General features: G+C 43.6%; 1 long non-coding RNA gene across 1 annotated transcript in view; it reads left to right on the top strand.

The window, feature by feature from the left end:
* LOC114810255 overlaps positions 1 to 14,522 on the top strand; it is an 81,392-nt gene extending 66,870 nt beyond the window's left edge. The window contains exons 2-4 of the long non-coding RNA XR_003757974.1: positions 1,815 to 1,914; positions 12,309 to 12,375; positions 13,765 to 14,522. This is a non-coding gene — a long non-coding RNA (uncharacterized LOC114810255). The remainder of the gene's footprint in view (positions 1 to 1,814; positions 1,915 to 12,308; positions 12,376 to 13,764) is intronic.
* The last annotated feature ends 2,001 nt before the right edge of the window (positions 14,523 to 16,523 follow it).

Here is a 16,523-nt window from a genome sequence, read left to right as displayed (position 1 = left end):
TCCTATCTGGAAACAAGTGGAGCGTTTCTGGTTCCACTTACTGCTAGAACATTTTCAGAGTCAACATGACTATCTAATAAATTGAGCATGTTTAACTTTTTCTGACCCAGCCCTGTCTCTCCTCTTTTTTCTGCTGCCCCCCTGAGTCTATGCCACAGGACCAACAGGTATGGAGAGCAACTCAAAGTTCTGGGCTTATGGTGTTAATGGGCAAACTTCTGGGCCAAGCAAAAGTAGGGATGACAGATGCTCTATGAATACAGTATTGCTCTTTCCATCCTTCTCCTGGAAAAACCTATTGAAAGAGGATATATGATGACCCTGCATTTTATTGACACACACCTTGAATCTTCTTGGTCAATCAATTAATCATACTTATCGATAATATAATGATAATAATAGTGGTATTTGTTAAGCACTTACTATGTGCCAAACATTGCACTGGGGTAGATACAAGGTAAGCAGTTTGTCCCATGTGGGGCTCAAAGTCTTAATCCCCATTTTACAAATGAGGTAACCGGGGCTCAGAGAAGTTAAATGACTTGTCCAAGGTCATACAGCAGACAAGTGCAGAGCTGGGATTAGAACCCATGTTCTCTGACTCTCAAGCCCGTGCTCTTGCCACTAGGCCATGCTGCTTCTCATAATAATAATGTTATTAGTATTACTGCTACTAATAAGATCACCCTCTCCCCATTTCTCACTTTACCTTGACCTTCTACTTGCTGCCTTTAATTATCTGAACCATTCTACCCTGAGCAGGAGACAGTTGGGTAGTCAGGAAAGCAACCCACTAGTAGAAACACCGGAAACAAATCCCCTATCGCTAGCTGACCATAGGGCCTGGTACCAATGGGGTTGTTAAAAACAAGAAAGTTCTGTCATTTTTTCAGACAACACTCATTTGGACACAGGCAGACTTCATCAGGGATAAATAGTCTTCAAAATCACAGAAATGGGGTTTTCCTGTCTTACAGCAGATTGCTGTGAGCAAAAAATTTATTTCCCTGACAGAAATGATGTGCTATGTAAAAGAGCAAACTCTCCTGTGGAATCTTAGTGTGTCTCATAAATCTGGGAACAACTAAATTAAAGTCAAGGGAGAAAGAAGTCCCCAAACACCCAAGGAAATAGGAAGCACTGTAAGTTGAATTTTTGCCTGGGGCTCCTGGCCAATATTACCTTTCCCATGGATATTTACATAGAGAAACAGCAGTAGTGTACAGGTGTTTTCATTTTATATCTGGCATGGTGAAGGCTTTGACTTCCTATTCTTTCCAGGCCAGCTGAGAAACCTCATTCCCCAGGGAGAGGGCATCTCCTGTGAGCACTTCTTTGCCTGCCAAGCAAGAGCCCTTTAGGGTAGCAACAAAATAAGGAAAGCTATTTTCCTTCATTACTCCCTCAGTGGGGCACTTAGTCCCACCTGCTAAGCAGTTAGGTTCTCACCTCATCTGACCCTCATGACAGTGATGTTATCTGTTACCGATTTGTACATTCCAAGCACTTAGTACAGTGCTCTGCACCTAGTAAGTGCTCAATAAATACTATTGAATGAATGATGTACCTATCCTTACACTCAATTGTTTTCTTTACCCATAACTTATTTTAATGGTGTCTACCAACAGTGTGGTACTCTCCCAAACACTTAATCCAGTGCTCTGCACAAAGTAAGGGTTCAATCAATTGACTGATTGATTGACTGGTTCATCCGTACCTGAGTAGGTTGAAGTCTTAGAGGGCCATCGGGGAGAGGAAGCGAGGCCCTAGAATAATCCTTCACGCTCTGCTGTGTTTTCCCAACCCTTTGCCAGCCTGTTCTTGTGCAAGTCTCATCATCTTTTCATCTGCTGATTCATGCCTGGAGTCTATATTGGAAGTTGAACGTGAACAACAGAAGATGCCTGTTATCAGGTAACGTGGGTTCTCTTTGCAGAAATGATCGTCACAGAGAGCCTGGCCAGTATTCTCTACCTGTCAGTTCTTGACTACTTCCAGTGATTAGACGGACAGATCCCTCCCCAGCAATAATATCAATTGACCTGAAAAGCTATTGAAATCAGGCCTGTCTCTTCCAGAGCAGTGTGAATTAGCTGATCCTTAACGGTTTCTGGCTCGGTATTTTTCCACACCCTTTAATCTGAATGTGATGTTCTTCATTCTGCAGCACGAGGAACCACTTCACAGTGACATCTGGGAGAGGCAAGAATTGAGAACAAAATGTTTATCCTGCTTCATTAGGTTCTGTGAGGCCTAGGGCTTCCAATGAAAAGGAATGTGGGTAGGAGAGAGGTTCCATATTTCTCCTTACCCAGTGCCTTTTCAGAAGACATAGCAAATCCAGGTTCTCCCCACTTTCCCCTCCACACCCAAAGTAGTCAGGTAAAAATATTAACTATCTGTAAATTCAGTTATCTCCCCAATTTAACACCCAGGTCTTAGGAGTGAAACAACAGCCAAAACAGCAGCTCCAAATTGGAGGCAGTTTTGTTCCACACCATTGCAGGAAGGGAACAGTATGATTGAGGATGGGATTAAGTACTGATGTAAGACCCTAAATCTCAGAGTTCAGTAGGAAGTGGGGAAGGCTGAGCCTAAATTTAGGTAATTTGGGGCATTTGGAGACCCCACATCATTTTTGGAGTTACTGGCCAGCACTCTTTAAACATTTATGCTTTTAAGTTATACGTTATTTATATTAATGTCTCTCTCCCCCTCTAGACTGAAAGCCCACTGTGGGCAGGTTACATGTCTACCAACTCTCTTGTATTGTACTGTCTCAAGTATTTAATACAGTCCTCTGCACACAGTAAGTAGTCAGTGAATATGATTGATTGATGATCATTCTTCAAAAGATATCACAAATTGTTTAGAAATGGATTTAAGCTCCGAGAGACTAGTTCTACTATTTACCCTCAAATTATTAGACAGGCAACAGGAATAGAGTCTAAGGGAATTTCTTCCTCATGCATAACCACAAGGTCATGGAAGGAGCTGGGGAGAGGCTAGACCTACTTTTGATTAGCTTGTTTTCTGCTTCTGGAAAGGTGGAGAGAATGGTCACTGGGTTGTGATAGTTGAAGATCCCACATTAATGTTACCTTCCACTCAAGCACAGGCCTGGAAGTCAGGAGTCTGAGGTTCTTATCCAGGCTTTTTCACTTGCCTGCTCTGAGACCCTGGACAAGTCACTTCACTTTTCTATATCTTAATTTCCTCATCTGCAAAAAGGGAGTAAAATACCTGTTACCCCTCAGCCTTAGACTGTGAACCTCATGTGGAACAGGGACAGTATCTAATCTTATGTTCCTGCAGCAAACCCAGTGATTGGCATATACTACAATTTATTTATTCATTGTAGCTTGGCTAAATTATGTTGTAATGATCTTGGGAAATGATTTTTAAATGGTGAAGAGAGATGTGGAAGCTGACGTTCTCTGCCATCCTAAAAGGAAAGCCATCCTAAATGGGCAGGGAACGTCTCTACCAGCTCTTCCAAGTACAAACTACAGTCTTCTGCATACAGTAAGAACTCAGTGAATTCCACTGATGGTGGCGATGAGGCTGAGGATGATGATGATGATTCTTAAGGCTGAGAGACTTCTCAGGGGTCATAACCCATGGACACCAATTTGCCCCTTTCACCAGAATCATCCTGTGTTCTCTGTAAATCTGTTCTCTGAGGCTTTCTCTGGGTATCCTGACATAAGCCATGTTTAGAATGATTTACGTACATAGCTATGTGATGGAAGACTCCATGTAGATACATTGATAAAACTTATATTTGTTTGATGCCTTACTCCACCCAAAAGATCAACTGCCCTTACATTCTGATAGAGCGCTTCAGGCAAGTAAAACCCTGCCAGCCTCCTCCCCATTTGGGCTGAGATTAAGCAGTCAGCACTGAATAGATCTTGGAGGAAGCTCAGCACAGAGTCTGTGTCAGATTTTCAAGGCATCGAGGAGAACCTTGAGCAGATAATCAAAGAGGATCCTGAACTAGGGAGCAACTTCATTTAGAAATTGATGATTCATATGTCAATGAGTTAATTGCACCTCACTTAGAGGAATTATGCTCTAAGGAATTCATTTTCCTTAGAGTATTTTATTCATTGAGTGCTTACTATGTGCAAAGCACTGTACTAAGCTTTTGAGAGAGTACAATATAATAATAAACAGACACATTCCCTGCCCACAATGAACTTAGACAATCCAGTGAACCACAGCAAGGTACAGAAACAGACGGAGAAGCCTCAGCCAACCTAATATTTGAGGATCAAGAAGACATTCATCAATTTTAAAAAAAGGCAATGAGGTTCTAAAAATGATTAAAAATGACTCTAATGGACAGTAGGGTTCAAAGATGTGCAGAGGTGGTCAAAAAGAGTTAGCCTGCTATGAGATACTTGGAAATGGACAAATTATTTAATAAAGATAATAATAATAATGGTGGTATTTGTTAAGCACTTACTATGTGCAAAACACTGTTCTAAGCACTGGGGGGAATACAAGGTGAACAGGTTGTCCCACGTGGGTTTCACAGTTTTTTTTTATCCCCTTTTTAACAGATGAGGTAACTGAGGCATAGAGAAGTTAAGTGACTTCCCCAGTCACACAGCTGGCAAGCAGCGGAGCCAGGATTCAAACCCATGACCTCTGACTCCCAAGCCCAGGCTCTTTCCACTGAGCCACACTGAAAAATCACAATCACTTCTAGAACAAAGTTCTTCTGCAATCTCTTGCAGACTCAAAATCATGGTATAACTCCTCATTAATTAATACTGTGTTGTTTTGCTTTGAATAACTATAACAAAAATTAAACAGTCAATCAATGGTATTTACTGAGCACTTACTGTGTGCAGAGCATTGTACCGAGCACTTGGAAAAGTTCAACACAATAGAGTTGGTAGACACATTCCCTGCCCACAATGAGTTTACAGTGCAAATAATAATTGTATTGTACTCTCCTAAGTGCTTAGCACAGTGTTCTGTACATAGTAAGCACTCAATAAATACACTGCTTGATTGATTTAGTAGTGTATAATGTTAGAGTATAGAGCATAAAAGGGGTATAGCATTATTTTTCCAGAGGTTCTGTAATGGAGCCTGATTCATAACATGCAAGTCTACAGTGCACCATGAAACAATCCCTCATGATTCATTCAATAGTATTTATTGAGCGCTTACTATGTGCAGAGCACTGTACTAAGCGCTTGGAATGAACAAGTCGGCAACAGATAGAGACAGTCCCTGCCATTTGACGGGCTTACAGTCTAATCGGGGGAGATGGACAGACAAGCACAGTGGCAATAAATAGAGTCGAGGGGAAGAACATCTCGTAAAAACAATGGCAACTAAATAGAATCAAGGCGATGTACATTTCATTAACAAAATAAATAGGGTAATGGAAATATATACAGTTGAGCGGACGAGTACAGTGCTGAGGGGATGGGAAGGGAGAGGGGGAGGAGCAGAGGGAAAGGGGGGAAAAGAGGGTTTAGCTGCGGAGAGGTGAAGGGGGGGTGGTAGAGGGAGTAGAGGGAGAAGAGGAGCTCAGTCTGGGAAGGCCTCTTGGAGGAGGTGAGTTTTAAGTAGGGTTTTGAAGAGGGGAAGAGAATCAGTTTGGCGGAGGTGAGGAGGGAGGGCGTTCCAGGACCGCGGGAGGACGTGGCCCGGGGGTCGACGGCGGGATAGGCGAGACCGAGGGACGGTGAGGAGGTGGGCGGCAGAGGAGCGGAGCGTGCGGGGTGGGCGGAAGAAAGAGAGAAGGGAGGAGAGGTAGGAAGGGGCAAGGTGATGTAGAGCCTTGAAGCCTAGAGTGAGGAGTTTTTGTTTGGAGCGGAGGTCGATAGGCAACCACTGGAGTTGTTTAAGAAGGGGAGTGACATGCCCAGATCGTTTCTGCAGGAAGATGAGCCGGGCAGCGGAGTGAAGAATAGACTGGAGCGGGGCGAGAGAGGAGGAAGGGAGGTCAGAGAGAAGGCTGACACAGTAGTCTATACGGGATATAACGAGAGCCCGTAGCAGTAAGGTAGCCGTTTGGGTGGAGAGGAAAGGGTGGATCTTGGCGATATTGTAAAGGTGAAACCGGCCGGTCTCGGTAACGGATAGGATGTGTGGGGTGAACGAGAGAGACGAGTCAAGAATGACACCGCGATTGCGGGCCCGAGAGACGGGAAGGATGGTCGTGCCATCCACGGTGATAGGGAAGTCTGGGAGAGGACTGGGTTTGGGAGGGAAGATGAGGAGCTCAGTCTTGCTCATCTTGAGTTTTAGGTGGCGGGCCGACATCCAGGTGGAGACATCCTGGAGGCAGGAGGAAATGCGAGCCTGAAGGGAGGGGGAGAGGACAGGGGCAGAGATGTAGATCTGCGTGTCATCTGCGTAGAGATGGTAGTCAAAGCCATGAGAGCGAATGAGTTCACCGAGGGAGTGAGTGTAAATGAGAACAGAAGAGGGCCAAGAACTGACCCTTGAGGAACTCCAACAGTTAAAGGATGGGAGGGGGAGGAAGCGCCAGCAAAGGAGACCGAGAATGACCGGCCAGAGAGGTAAGAGGAGAACCAGGAGAGGACGGAGTCCGTGAAGCCAAGGTGAGATAAGGTATGGAGGAGGAGGGGATGGTCGACAGTGTCAAAGGCAGCAGAGAGGTCAAGGAGGATCAGAATGGAGTAGGAGCCATTGGATTTGGCAAGAAGGAGGTCATGGGTGACCTTAGAGAGAGCAGTCTCGGTAGAGTGGAGGGGACGGAAGCCAGATTGGAGGGCGTCCGGGAGAGAATGGGAGTTAAGGAATTCTAAGCAGCGATTGTAGATGACTCGTTCTAGGATTTTGGAAAGGAAGGGTAGTAGGGAAATAGGGCGATAACTGGAGGGGGAAGTGGGATCGAGAGCGGGTTTTTTTAGGATGGGGGAGACGTGGGCATGTTTGAAGGCAGAGGGGAAGGAGCCATTGGAGATTGAGTGGTTAAAAATAGAAGTTAAGGAAGGGAGGAGGGCAGGGGCGATGGTTTTAATAAGGTGAGAGGGAATGGGGTCCGAGGCGCAGGTGGAGGGGGTGGCACTTGCGAGGAGGGAGGCCACATTTTCAAGCAACGTAGCCTCACTGTGTGGGGGTATATTTGTTCATTCTATTTACTTACTCATTTATCTATCTTGCCCTATCTTTACTATTACCAGTGTATCTTAGTTTTCTCCCTGTACAGATAACTGTAAATAATTTATAATAATAATTGTGGTATTTGTTAACCACTTACTATGTGCAAAGGTCTGTACTAAGAGGTGGATTAGATACAAGATAATCAGATCCCACATGGGGCCTACAGTCTAAGTAGGAGGGAGAACAGGTTTTAAATCCCCATTTTCCTGATGAGGGAACTGAGGCACAGAGAAGTGCCTGAAGTCACACAGCAGGCAAAAGATGGATTAGAATCCAGGTCCTTTGACTCCCAGTCCCATGCTCTTTTTACTAGGCCACACTGCTTCTCTAATTCATTTCTGTCTCCTGTTAGATTTTAAGCTTTTTTAGGACAGTGTCCATGTCTTCCATTTCTACTTAGAAGAGCAATGCTTGCATAGGCACTCGATACACGCTATTAATGAATTGACTGGTAAAAGAGTGATGGTGACACAGGCACTCAATAAATACTATTGATTAGTTGACTGGTAGTGTCCTGCCATTTCCTTATAGGGCTTGGCCAGTAGATTAAGGAAACTGCTAGGCTAGCACAGGAAAAGGAGGAAATTTCTCTTGACTGAATGGCTGGTTGGCTTAATGACTGACTTAGCAGAACACACTGAAGACCAATGCAGAGGCAACCCTCATCTCTAATAGAAAAGAATCAATTCACTCCTAACTAGGATTTCCAAGAGTCAAAATCCTCCGTCCCAGGTCTTCAACAGGATAGGAAACGGTCTCCAGGCTTCAATTCCATATGCACATTGTCTAGGAATCTGCTGATGCTCTGTTGTTTTTTGTTTTTTTTCTGGACCCAGAGGTCAGATTGAGGGTGTCTCTGACAAACCAAATCTGTTCACTTGTTGGAAACCCGCCCTCTGCAAGTTTACCTGAGACAGGATTAAAGGAACAGGTCTGGCCCGTTTTCAGAAGAATCATCATGCAAAGAGCATCTCCATGATCTTTGGGGAGGGAGAGGCACAGAGAGAGATTTCAGCCAGAAAATTTGCATTTATTGGCTACCACCTCAGCTCAACTGCTCCCTCGGCTCAAAGAGCAGTCAACAGAAATATCAAGGCTCTGGGGTTCAGAAGCCGCATAGTGCCGCCTGCTGACGGTAGCCACGATTACCCAAACCTCTCACATGGTAGAGATCGATTTCTTCCAACTCTTGGATGTAACCAGCCCTCAGTACTTCCCTCCAGTACTTAGAAGGGAGTGATAGGATTGAGTTCTTTACCCCAGATTGCTTCCAGTTCTCTGGTGTGGTGATGATGTGATCCCCCCCCCCCACCTTCCAGGAGAGGGTTAAACTGGCAAGTCAACTGGTACTCCTCTTAATAATGTTGGTATTTGTTAAGTGCTTACTACGTGCAGAGCACTGTTCTAAGCGCTGGGGTAGACATAGGGGAATCAGGTTGTCCCACATGGGGCTCACAGTTAATCCCCATTTTACAGATGAGGTAACTGAGGCACAGAGAAGTTAAGTGACTTGCCCACAGTCACACAGCTGACAAGTGGCAGAGCCAGGAGTCGAACTCATGACCTCTGACTCCGAAGCCCAGGCTCTTTTCCACTGAGCCATGTCTTGCAGCTTGGAGTCTGGTCCCGCTTTCAAGATGTGAGACTAGTGGTGAAGTTTCTGAACAGGAGTGCCTCTCCTTCACCAGATACCGGAGCAGTTTTAATTAAGTAGCGAGTGCAAATCTCTACCCTGAATAAAAATATGTGCTCTATTTCTAACTTTCCGCTTGACTTCCATACACTTTTATCTCAGGGCAAGGAATTTGTGCTTATATGAAAGGTGAGCAAAGTAATTTGGCCAAAACAACCAAGCAATCCCAAATTTCAACATCAAACTTCATGTGACCTTCCTGTCCTACTCTGTGGCGAGGAGATGGAATGTATGTTTCTGGAGGGAGATAAATCAATCATTAATCAATAGTATTTATTGAGTGCTAACTATGTACAGAGACTTGTACTAAGCTCTTGTACTAACCTTTACTACATGGCTAAAATCTGTTCTTTCCTCTTCATCCAAGCTGCTACTATGATGATCCAAACACTTACCATATCCTGCTATAGCTATGCATCAACCTCCTCACTGATATGCCTCAGTCCTGTCTCTCCCAACTCTAGTCTTACTTACCCTGCTGCCTGGATCATTTTCCTAAAAAAAAGTTCGGTTCACATCTCCCCATTCCTCAAGAACCCCCAGTGGTTGTCTACCCAATTGTGCAACAAACAGAAACTCCTTACCATAGGCTTTAAAGCACTCAATCAACTCACCCCTTTATCTCAGTGATTTCCTACTAAAGCCTGCAAACTTCACTCCTCTAATGCCAACTTACTTAGTATACCTTGATCTCCTCTATCTTGCTGCCACATTTTTGCTGCCAATTTCCCACATTCTCCCTTTGTTCTGGAACTCCCTCCCCCTCCATATATCCCAGACCACCATTCTCGCATCTTCACAGCCTTTTTAAAATCATATTTATTTAAACAGGCCTTCTCCTATCAACCCCTCTTTTCACCTATTCCCTCTCCCTTCTGTGTCACCTTCGCACTTGGCTCTGTATCCTTCAATCACTTGAAATTTACCCCACCCACATTCCCACTGCACTTATGCACTTATCTGGAATTTGTTTATTCTTATTCATGTCTGTCTACCCCTCTAGAATGTAAGCTCCTTGTGGGTAGGGAACGTGTCTTCCTACTCTGTTATAGTGTACTATCCTAAGCACTCAGTATACTATTGATTGATTGACTCATTTGTATATATTTTTATTACTCTATTTATTTTGTTAATGAGGTATACATCCCCTTGATTCTATTTTATTGCTATTGTTTTTGTCTGTCTGTCTCCCCCAATTAGATGTAAGCCCATCAATGGGCAGGGATTGTCTCTATCTGATGCCGAATTGCGCATTCCAAATGCTTAGTACAGTGCTCTGCACATAGTAAGCACTCAATAAATACTGAATGAATGAATATTGGGAAAATATGATGAGAGTTGGTAGATGTGACTCCTGCCCACAATGGGCAGATAATGTGTCTGCTAATTCTGTTGTATTGTACTCTCCCAAGCGCTCAGTACCGTTCTCTGAACATAGTAAGCACTTAATAAATACCACTGATTGATTGATAGGGAGCTTAGAGTCTACTGGAGAGGTGAACATTAAAATAGATTAGGGATACAAGAAACAGAAGATTCTAAGATTGTTTACTTGAGTATTGTGGGCTTGGGGTAAGTACCAAAGTACTGAAAGGGGACAAAGCCAATTTCATAGTCCATGCAGAGGGAGTTCGGGAATAGGGAAAATAGTGTGGGATTGCCTCTTGGAGAAGCGACTTTTAGAGGACTTTGAAGTTGAGGAGAGTGCTCTAGAAAGTCAGACTTTATGAAATTTTTTACCTTATTTTCAGACCTGAGAGGTCTCATTAAATGGAAGAAGGAAAAAGCACCAAAGCATCTGAGCAACTTGAAATTTGCCCATACTTCAATTTTGATAAAGAGTTAAGCCTACCCTCTTAACCTTGGCAACTGAAAAGACAGATTCTCAAATTAGGTACCAAGCCATCTCTTTGCATTTCTGTTAAGTTTCCTTTATTCTCAAAAAGCTGTCCTGCTACTGAGTTGGACGGACACGATCTCTGATGATTCTTTTCTCTGGTTAATGAGCTTTAAACTTTTCTCTAAAACACTGCCCAACACAAACATCTGTTTCCTTGAAGAAGTCTTAATACTAAAGGCAAGAAAACTTCTTAGAGAATCTCCCATTCTCATTGATGGATAAACCGAGATGCATTTATCACTCACAGAATCAAGAAACACCTAATGTGGCAGAACAACTTCACCAGAGTTGCCGTCCCGCCCGCTTAGTACAGCCAGGTTTCCATGCCTAGAGAGAAGAAGTAGGAAAGGAAAATAATTTAAATTCTGGAGTGTGTGGTGCTCGGCCCTTAATCCATAGATAAGATTTAAGGAAACTCTCTCCTGTACTTTATCACTCATAATAGGGATCTTTAGTATTGCAATCCTCTTTTTTTTTCTTTGTGATAGATATATTTTCCCTAAAGCTTTAATGTCAGAAATACGTAATCTAACCAGTATCTGACTAAACATGCTCAAAGGCAGAAGACCATCCGCTCCTGGGATGGTAATAGTATATGTTAAGCACTTACTATGTGTCAAACACTGTTCTAACAGCTGGGGAAGACATAAGGTAATCAGATCAAAAGCAGTCCCTGCCTCACATGGGGCTTACAGTCTAATTATCGAATCCCCATTTTACAGTTGAAGAAACTGAGGCGAGAGTAGTGACTTGCCCAGGGTCACACAGAAGATTAGTAGCAGACATGTAGCTCTAATCACTTTAGGGAACAACCTGCTAATGAAACAAAATGTTTTTGCCAAAGGCAGAAAAGGCAGAAATCACAATGCTGGTTGCCTCAAAGCCAGTTCTTTCTCATGCAAAGTTATTATTAATGGTAATATGCCAGTATTTCTGCATTTAGCTGGACTGGTTTTATCCAACTCCTTTGGGCTGTGAGTCCATGAATTGAATTTCCTACCCACAAGACCTGGGTGTTTTTACTTCTTTTACTGTATTAGTTTCCACGGAGAAAATGGAAGCTACTGGGGAATGTGGCACAGTGAATCACTTGATGGAGGAAGTGGTTGCCAATCTTTGCTCTTGCTCTTCCCTCTCCTGCTTTTCATTCTCCTCCTCTTCCCTCTCCTGCTTCTTCCTTCTTCTTTTTCCTCTCCTGAACTTCCATTTTCTGGTTTTCCTTCTCCCACCCTTTCCTCTTGTGCTCTTCTTCTTCCTCCATCCCTTAGATGGTAGTTGAATTAGCCCTACTGGGCTGTTAATAGGAGTTGCTGGAAACAGCCCAGAAGAGCTAGCTCTAGCACGAATGTGCCACTGAGGTTGCTGTTGCCACTGGCTGCTGGCTTCCATCCTTCAGGTGGTGGAGTCACTTACTCTTGGGGCCTCTCTAGGGAGAGTGGAGTGTCCTGGAACAGCTAAAGTGATCTAGGAGGGTCAAGTGTGCATGTGTGATGGAAGGAGGGGCTACTGTTTCATTTCTCTGAGGCTGAGTGTGGACTATTGTTCCATTTCTCTCAGGCCGAGTATGGAAGATGACCATGTGGCTGATTGTGGCTGATGCAGTGGCCTAATAACCCATTTGAGAGTGAGTCTGGGTTCCTGGAGACCACAGCCCCATTCACATCTCAGCTTAGTTCCCGTAGTCCTCGGAGTCCTGGCAACCAGACCGGCTCCCTCCCTATCCCACCACAAGAGTGAAAATGGGGGAAACCTGCAACTTTCTGCTGAGAGGCCAGAGGAGCAGTTTGGGCTGGGAGGGAAGGTTCTCTGGCCTCTCACCTTGTCACCTCAGCACCATTTTGCTCAGGGGGTTGGAGGGAAGGTGAGAAGGGGAAATCACGAAAGGGGCTAAGGGCTAGGAGTGGTGACACAACATCGCATTGTAACTCGGGCCTTGTGGGGCCCCCCTCTTCCCCACCTCCAACCTCATACAGCCTCTTTTTGGAGAATCCTCCATGCAAAGGCCCTTCTGAGTCCCTCAGAAGGAGGAAGCCCTACTGGCCACCAGAAACCCACCTTTTGCATTCCATCAGCAAATCCAAACACAGTTACCCACTGAAGTGAAGGGCCCTGGGATGGGGATCAGCCGCCGCACACCCCCTTCTTCTTTTGTGAAGCCACACATAACAGGAAGTTAATTAAAGCTTCCACTCTGAGAAGAGGGGAATGTTCCATTTGGTAAATTTAGAAACAGCTGGTTAGTTTTATCCATTACTTTTGTGCGAACATCAGTTGAGCTTATTCAACTCTCCCTTTTTATGAAGCTGTCCCTCCTATGCTACCTGATAGCTACTAATTGCTGCAACTACATTTCTGAATTGCAAATTTTCTGCACTGATAAAAACTTTGATTGCCTGTCAGCTACACATAAGGAAAAGATCACCAGTGCTAAATGAGGTGTTCCACGCTTGGATAATAATGCCTAATGAATTATTCAGGAAAGAATGCTTGAATGAAGCAAACAATTTGAAGGGTTACTAGCAGCCGTAACAGTTCAACAGCCAAAAGAACAAAAGTATCATCCTGAACATTACACTAATGATTAAAAAATGCGTATTAATTCTAGATTTGGAGAAAAAAGAAATGCCAATCTGATTTTAAAGGTTAATCATTATTTTCTCACTAATGCTCTAATCTCTGGGAAAAAAAATAAACCCTTTACCAATATTTTGGGACATATAATATTATGACATAATAGTCTCGTATAATTTCACACACATCATTTAAAAAACTGTAAATTTCAAATTTCATCGGAAAAGATAACTCAAAAACTAACAGCCCAGTGTAATGTTTGCTGCAACTTTGTCAAGTGCCATGAACTCTACTGGCAGCACAGATTCAAAGCACATGAGGTGAGAGCAGTAACACAGAATGAAATAAGATTTATGGGATTCAATATACGCAAAAGCCCATCGTAATTAGTGGCTCTCTCTGTCGGAATTTGATTGAGTTTTACCTTTTTTTTTTTTTACAGGACTGCAGCAGCTTGGAAGGGAAAATATTTCTTAAAAAAGCTTCTGGCTATGGAAGCTGGAACAGAAGAAAACCAATGAATAAACTCAGGGAATTTCACGAATGTCCAATGCTGACACATTTGAAGCTTTCATAAAAAATACATTTTGATAATACAAAGTGCTAATCTGCTTTGACAGCTACTGAAGAGTTGCCAAATATGGGAGGGAGAGGAATTTCAGAAACCTGTGGTGCCAAATATTATCACTGGAGATGTTAAAAGAGGAATAAAACCAGTGTGGGATCATGTCTCTAGCTGAAGGTTTAAAAATAGCTTTACAGGGCCGCACATAAAAATCTAGAGGGGAAGTGTTTCGGCAAGGGGCTGTGGATTTGTTATGATGCAGGGCTGCCTATTCTTAAGTGTCATTTTTTAAAAATCAGCCTTTAATTATGGCTATCCAGTAAACCACTCCACTGTCTCTGTTGAGATTTTCAGCTCCGAAACCTGTGGTATTAGACACCAATTAGTAATTTTATTATAAAGATGTTCAATGTCAAGATAGCACTTCTCGATTCTGGCAGTGACACTGAGTGGTGGGGAGAAGGGGTGACTTTAGGAAACAGAGCTGACCATCTGCTAAGGCCTGCTCACTCACAGATGACTAATGTTTTCCCTGGAGGACAGTGTCTCCATGTGTTTCTGTTGCTGTCTTTTTGATGTCACAAAAAGAGGTTGATAAACACATTCAAGCCACAATTAAAAAACATTTTAACTGACCAGTTGCCATTGATGATGTTATCAGACAGTTTTAGTCACTGTGGTAACAACATATTTAACGGTGTTGACGAGAAGCAAAGATGAAGTTTCTTTTTACCCAGCACTTACCTACTTCTGCATCTCCTCAGTGACATCTACCTTCACTAAATGCCTCCAAAGCAAAACACATTTAATCCAGAAGAGGCCAAAGATCGTGGCTTCTTCAGGCAGAAGCCAATGAGTCTGGGCAATAACCTCAGATGGCACAGGGATTTAGGAGAGTTAGTCTGAGCGAATGACCAAAATCAAGACCTATTCAACTGAAGCTAGAACACAGTTGACTGGCTTCAATCACCATCAGTTTATTTATATGTAAATTCAAGAGGAAAAGGCTGAATTGTAAACCTGAAGACTAGAAACCTCTTCCACCTGTCTGCTATGTGACCTTGTGCAAGTCATGAAACTTCTCTGTGACTCAGTTTTCTCATCTGTAAATTGGGTTTTAAACTGCAGTCCCGCCTACTTAGATTGCGAGCCCTATGTGGAACAAGGACGGTGTCCAACATGATTATCTTTTATCTACCTCAGTGTTTAGTACTGGGCCTGGCACACAGTAAGGGCCTACTAAGTACAGAAGCAGCATGGCATAGTGGAAAGAGCCCTAGTTTGGGACTCAGAGGTCGTAGGTTTTAATCCTGCCTCCGCCACTGATCAGCTTTGTGACTTTGGGCAAGTCACTTGGCTTCTCTGGGCCTCAGTTACCTCATCTGTAAAATGGGATTAAGAGTATGAGCCCCACATGTGACAACCTGATTACCTTGTACCTACCCCAGTGCTTAGATCAATGCTCGGCACATAGTAAGCACTTAACAAATGCTATCATTATTAATAAGTACCATAATTATTATTGCTTGTTAGGCAATGTCTGGCAGAGTTTTAAATGCTTGGATCAGTGGAAAGAGCATGGGCTTTGGAGTCAGAGATCATGGGTTTGAATCCTGGCTCTGCCACTTGTCAGCTGTGTGACTGTGGCAAGTCACTTAACTTCTCTGTGCCTGTTACCTCATCTGTAAAATGGGGATTAAGACTGTGAGCCCCACGTGGGACAACCTGATTCCCCTGTGTCTACCCCAGTGCTTAGAACAGTGCTTTGCACATAGTAAGTGCTTAACAAATACCAACATTATTGAATGCATTTTGTGGAGAAGAGACTGGTAGGCGCTGTTCCTCAAGCTGGCTTCAGTGTGGGATACTGATGACTGTTTAGTAACTTTGATTCTTCAGTTCAGTTTAGGGGACTTTGCAGCACAACCTGGGTTTATACATTTCCCACATTCACAACCTTTTCTGGAAAAAGTTCTGTGTTGCCATCACCATATATCTCAGACACAACACATTTGTTTCCAGCAGGGAGCTGACAGATGGGTGCAGTTGATCAAACTGTCTTTCTGGGAGCTCAAGGAAGGCCTGGGACCTGCTGGCCTATGAAATAATAACAATAATAACGATAATAATAATAATGATAGTATTTGTTAAGCACTTACTATGTGCCAGACACTGTTCCAAGCACTGGGGTAGATACAAGGTAAGCATGTTTGTACACAGTCCCTGACCCACATGGGGCTCACAGTCTTAATCCCCATTTTACAGGTGAGGCAAATGAAGCCCAGAGAAGTGAAGTGACTTGCCTGAGGTGACCCAGCAGACAAGTGGCAGAACAGGGATTAGAACCCATGACCTTCTGACTCCCAGGCCCATGATCTGTCCACTATGCCACGATGCTTCTCTAGTTGACTTAAAGAAGTTGACCTCCAATGGGAAAATTTTCTCCCATAAGAATCTTGAGATATCAAATGCAGAGCTAGGTCAGGGGGCATGAGCCCCAAATCCTTTATCTAATTGAGAACTTCTGTCAGAGGTCCTGGTTTTCACAATTCACTTTTCAGCTCCAACCCCTTGAAGGATGAGGAGATTTTGGAGAAGGTTTGAAAAAACCAGTGTCAATTTGTTGGTTTGTTCAT

This window comes from Ornithorhynchus anatinus, chromosome 3 (assembly GCF_004115215.2).
Source record: "Ornithorhynchus anatinus isolate Pmale09 chromosome 3, mOrnAna1.pri.v4, whole genome shotgun sequence".
Classification (NCBI taxonomy): Eukaryota; Metazoa; Chordata; class Mammalia; order Monotremata; family Ornithorhynchidae; genus Ornithorhynchus; species Ornithorhynchus anatinus.
The sequence above is the reverse complement of the archived record's forward strand: the minus strand, read 5'-3'. Positions and strand labels throughout refer to the sequence as shown.